We start from the raw sequence: 6486 nt of genomic DNA on the forward strand, positions 1-6486 counted from the left end.
AAAAAAAAAAAAAGGAAAAGACAAAAATGGATGTCAGAAAAGACTCTGAAACTTGCTCTCCAGAATAGACATGCTAAAGCAATGGAAGAATTAAGGAGGAACAAGAGCGAAACAGAAAATTTCAAAGGCCAGCTTGAGTAGACAAATATTATTTTAAAAAATGTGCAAAGATTTGGAGTTTGGAAACCAAAAGAGAAGAAAAGCTTAGCATTTCCAACTTAAGGGAACTGAATAAAAATTCAAGTCTCAACTTGTGTTATTGCAGGATTCTCTGAACAAATTATTGAATAATGCAGAAAGCATCAAAAGAAGATGAAAATAGTATACAGAGTCACTGTATCAAAAATAAATGGTTGATGATCAAACTTTTCAACCATTTTAAAGGTAGAATATGATCAAGAGCCAATGATCCTGAAGGGAGAAGTCCAAGATGTTGGCAAAGAACAAGGCATGAGGAATTAATGGAATACTAATTTAAATCTTTCAACAAATTGATGTGGCACAAGAGATACTCACTCATCTACGCCAAGACATTTGGAAGACAACTACATGGCCAACTGACTGGAAGAGATCCATATTTGTTCCCATTCCAAAGAGAGGTGACCCAATGGAATGTAGAAATCATTGGACAATATCATTGATATCCCATGTAAGTAAAGTTTACTAAAGGTAATACAGAAACAGCTGCAACCATACATTGACTTAGAATGTCCAGAAGTTCAGAACTGGGCCTGGAACCAGGGATATTATTACTGATGTCAGATGGATCTTTGCTGTAAGCAGAGAATACTAGAAAGATGTTTACTTGTGCTTTATTGTCTATGCAAAGCATTAGATTGCATGGATCATGACAAGCTATGGACAACATTATGAAGTATGAGTATTCTAGGACACTTTATTGTGCTCATGATAAACTGTATATATAACAGCAAGCAGTTGCTCAAATTGAGCAAGGGAACACCGAATGGTTTAAAATTAAGAAACGTGTGTGACAGGGTAGTTTTCTTTCACCATACTAATGCAATCTGTATAAATAATCTGAGAAGCTAGATTATATGAAATACAATGGGGCTTCAAGTTTGGAGGAAGACTAGTTAATAACCTGCAGTATGCACATGATACAGCTTTGCTTGCTGAAAGTGATGAGTAATGAAAATACTTACTGATGAAGATCAAAGACCTCAGTCTTCAGTATGGGTTGCATCTCAATTAAAGAAAACTAAAATCCCACCACTGGACCCATAAACAGCATCCATATAAATGGAGAAAAGATTGAAGTTGTCAAATAATTCATTTTGCCAGATCAACCATCAACTCTCATGGTAGGCCCAAGGCATGGTATTTTCAATAACCTCATATGTATGTGAAAGTCGGACAGTGAATAAGGAAGACTGTAGAGGAACTGATGCATTTGAATTATGGTGTTGGAGGAAATTATTAAAAGTACCATTGACTTCCAACAGAACAAACAGATCTGTGTTGGAAGAAGTAAAACCAGAGAACTTCTTGGAACCCAGGATGGACAAACATCCTCTCTAATACTTTGGACATATTGTCAGTTGGGACCAGTCACTGGAAAAGGATATCATGTTTGGAAAAATGAAGGGTTGGAGAAAATGAGAATGATCCCAATGAGATGGGTTGGCATAGTGGCAGCAGTGATGTTCTCAGGAGTAGGAACAATTGCGAGGTTGGCCCAGGACCAGTCAGTGTTTCATTCTGTTGTGCATAGGGTCTCTATGAGTCAGTACTGACTCAATGGCACGCAACAACAACTGTACACATATCGTGCTACATTATTCTACTGTTGTTGTTGAGTGCTATGGAATCAGTTCTGACCCTGTATAGGGTTCCCAGGAGTGGCTGATGGTTTTAACTGCCATCCTTGCAGTTAGAAATTCAGTGCTTATCTGACAACAAAACACCTGGGCTCCATATTCCTATACAAGAAGTTATTTATAGCTGAAAGAACCAAAGAAAAAATTCAAGCCTTGACTTGCAATATTGAAGGACTTGATCAGCAAATGGATCCTGGTGTGATTCTGTAGGATGATCACTAGATGGCTAACCACAAATTTGGAGATTCAAGTACCCCAGCTCCTCATTGGAAACCTTATACAATATTTTATGAGTATAATCCAACTCAATGGTATTTACGAACAACAAAAATATTGGCAAAAGATTCAATGATGCATGAAGCATCAAAAAAAGATGAAATAAATACACAGAGTAACTGTACATTAAATAAGTGGTTGATACTCAACCATTGCAAGAGTTAGCTCATGATCAAGAGCCATTGGTGTTGAATGAAGAAGTCCAAGCTGCATTAAAGGCATTGGAGAAAAACAAGTCTCCAGGAATAGACAGAATAAGAATGGAAATGTATCAACAAATAGGTACAGCACTAGACACACTCACTCATCTATGCTAAGAATTTTGGAAGACAGCTACCTGGCCAACCAATTGGAAGAGACCCATATTTGTGTCCATTTCCCCCAAAATTGTCCTAATGGAATATGGAAATCAACAAAAAACATCATTAATATCACATGCAAGTAAAATCTTATGATAATTAAAACACAGTTGCATCATTACATCTGCAGGGAGTTGCCAGAAATTCAAACTCATTTCATAAGAGTACATGCAACTAGGGATACCATTGGTGACATCACATGGATCTTGGCTGTAATCAGAGAATACCAGAATGCTGCTTACTTGTATTTTATTGAATATACAGAGACATTAGACTATGTGGATTACAGCAAACTATGAATAACATTGAGAAGAAAGGGAATATCAAAACACTTAATTGTGCTCAGGAATTTGTACATAGATCAAGAGGCAGTCATTCCAACCCAAGGGATACTCTGTGATTTAAAGTCTGAAAAGGTGTGCTTCAAGGTTGTGACCAATCACCATACTTATTCAATCTAAATGCTAAGAAAATAATCTGAGAATCTAGATTATATGACAAGAAATAAACATAAAAAACATCTCAGCATCAGGATTGGAGGATGACTCATCAACAACCAGCAATATACAGATGACATAACCTTGCTTGCTAGAAGTAAAGATGATTTGACTCATTTACTAACGATGATCAAAAAAACACAACCTTCTGTATAGATTGAACCTCAATGAAAAGAAAATCCAAATCCTCACAACTGGACCAATAAATAACATCTTAATAAATGGAGAAAAGATTGAACTTTTCAAAAATTTCATTTTACTTGAATCAACAATCAGCATTCATGGAAGCATCAGTTAACGTAAATCTGTTGCAAAAGACCTATTTAAAGTATTAAAGAACAAAGATATCACTTTGGAGAATAAAGTATGCATGACATCAATTGCCTCATAAGCATGTTAAAGTTGGACAATGAATAAAGAAGGCTTCAGAAGAATTGTTGCATTTGAATTATGGTGTTGGAGAAGAACATTGAATGTATCATGGATTTCCAGAAGGAATACATCTGTTTTGGATTAACTATGTCCTGGTTGCTTCTTCGAAGAGAGGATGGTGAAATTTTGGCTTTTGTACTTTGAACATGTTGTCAGAAAATATCAGTCCTTCTGCAGGGCTTGCTAAAGTGGAGCAACAGTGAAAAAAAAGGAATACCCTCAATGAGATCGACTGAGAAGATAGCAGCACTAATGGGCTAGAACATAACACTTGTGAGGATGGCATGTTGTTGTTGTTGTTGTTAAGTGCCGTCGAGTCGGTTCTGACCCATAGTGACCCTGAACAGGGTTTCCGGGAGCAGAATGCCTCATCTTTCTACGGCGGAGCAGCTGGAAGTTTCAAACTGTTGACCTTGTGGTTCGTAGCCCAATTCTTAACCACTACGTAATGTTTTGTTCTGTTGTACATAGTGTACCATGTATCAAAATGGACTGGTAGTCACCAATCTTTATGGAAGTAGATTGCCAGATATTTTTCATGCAGAGCTGCTCAGTTAATTCAAATTGTCAAGCTTTCAGTTAGCAGTGCTCCTTTACCATAGCACAATATCCTTTTCTCTAAACATTTCACCTACCATGTGCTCTGGTAGTTTCACTCTGAAAACTAAAAGAAAGTGGTTTAAAAAAATCATGTTTAGAATTCATACACATTTTATTCTTTAAGTAATTAAATAAATTAATGATATTAGTTATAAATAGTATATGTATTTATTCTATGGCTTAGGATTATTGTTTTCCTCAAATAAATTAATTACCTGGGTGGTCACAAGTCTGAAGTTATTAATTATAATTAATCATGTAGCTATTTCTGGAAAAGATAACATTTGGAAATCATTAAAGTAATTTCTAGAATCATAGGTAAGGATATTTGGAATTTAACATAGACTTGATTACAGATAAGTGAAGCTGAGGGGAAAAAATAAATCTCCCTAAGCATAAATGATCTTATCATTAGTCATCAGAATCTCCAGTAAGCAAGTGTCACCAAAGTGTTATTTTATAAGAACTGTTGCCATATTTACATATCTTTCATTGATTCTCTCTTTCTCTTAAGTTCTCTTTCTCTTAAGATCTCTTTCTCTAGCAGTTGATAGACATGATATATATCATGTCTATCTATATCTCTTTCTCAGCTATTTCAAGAAAGTTTTAATTGGCTTAGAGGAAATCCCCACATATTTATTTGTTGGTTGTCCTTAAAATTTATTCCTAATTAATTAATTAATTCATTCATTAATATGATACAAGTGATAAATAAAATTTATTTTGTTTTCCACTTTGAAGGTGGGGAGAAGAGTTATGTCTCTAGTTTTCATTTTCAACATGTGTATTCAGATAAACTACAAACCATAAAATTTGTACATTTTCTGCATCTAATTTTTATTTGTAATCATTAGTGAGTGTCCTATCCATTTCATGTTGAGTTTATATTTATTAAATTACTTTTATTTCAGAAGTGACAATTTTTGTTATGTTCACTTTTTCTTGATTCACAGTAAAATAACATATCTTTCTTTCAGTTCCTATTGGTTTATCATTCATTACTAAAACTAGAATTAATGATAAATTATCTTCTATTATATTTATTGCTTTAGATTGCTAATAAAGCTCTGTAAATGATGATATGGATTTTCCTTTTTTAAATAAGTCACTAAGCTTTCCATAGACTGAAAACTGACTCAACAGGCATTCAAAAAATTTCCATGAGCTAAATAGGACAGAGGTAAATGGTGATGAATGTTCTACCTTTGAACAACAGGGCTCTGTGATACAGGGATAGAGGCATACTCTGAAAAGAGAAAACAATGTTAAGATGTTTGACTGTCTTATGAATATTGGTTTCCCTTGCCTACTATTGTAAAATAGACGCTTGAGTGGAATAGAAATGAATATCAGGAAACATGATATATAAAGCTTGTAAGTGTATCTTCAGCCTATAACTGATTGGAATACCTAAAAAAGTGTTCTAGAATTTGCCCAGTGAAATTGGATTCTTGTGGAACCTTTGAACTGTACAGCACCTTAGGTGGAATCCTGAGCCCCATTCAGAACCTTCTGAGGTGGGACATTCCCACTAGAAAGGACAAGCAGACCAGCTTGTAACAGACGAAGTAAGAGAAGATACTTCTTGAAAGAAAAAATCAGCAGGAAATTCCAAAACAAAAATGGCAGTCTGATTGGCTACTACAAGAACAAGCAAGTTATTCACTGGGGAGCCATTAAGGCGAACAATCAAATCTGTTCAGGACAACCCCCCTCCAAAACTGAAACTCAAAGGGAACACATGAGTAGGCATGGAAGATTACTAGTGACCACGTTGGTTTACTGATGAGTGGAAGATTGGAAAAGGCAGCAATGAAGAAATGGACTGAGTTCAACCACATTCTGTAGACTTCTGGTGACCTGGAGATGAGAGAAAGAAGACAAAGGGCTGGTTGGTCAAAGTGTGGTGAGATATGGGGACCCCTGAGTCCATGGACAAGAACACAGCCACAGAGGGCTAGAGATGAAAGTGAAGCATCCTACTCATATGAAGTGAGAGGAGATGCACAAGAATGCTCAAACTTGCAAATTGTACCCATTTGACCTAGCTTTGATGGCTTCATAATCAGACTAGAGGAAAATAAAAAATAAAATAATTTTTGATAATGGAAACAAGTATAAATTGCTATAATTTGATGAACTTGACCTAAACTTATGAATGTAGTAGCTCAAAATACTAATTGAGAGTGAAGGAATCTTCACATCAAGTATCAATCCTATCTTCTCTGTGTACAGAGTAGATAGGGGCGGTCAACTTAAACATTGACTAAATTTCCTAAATGAGGAAAATGAGGGGACTATAAAGGCACGAAGTGACTGACTTACATGTTTTCAAGAGGAAGTTTAACTTCAGAGTGTGCAGGGGAAGATAGAGAACCCACTGAATAGTTTTCATCTTATCTAGATGTGTCTGGTGAAAAGAGATGGGGATAAAATCCTTGTGATTCAATAGTGAATAATCATTATCATGACTAATTGCGA

The sequence above is a fragment of the Chrysochloris asiatica genome, unplaced genomic scaffold (genome assembly GCF_000296735.1).
Source record: "Chrysochloris asiatica unplaced genomic scaffold, ChrAsi1.0 scaffold00322, whole genome shotgun sequence".
Classification (NCBI taxonomy): Eukaryota; Metazoa; Chordata; class Mammalia; order Afrosoricida; family Chrysochloridae; genus Chrysochloris; species Chrysochloris asiatica.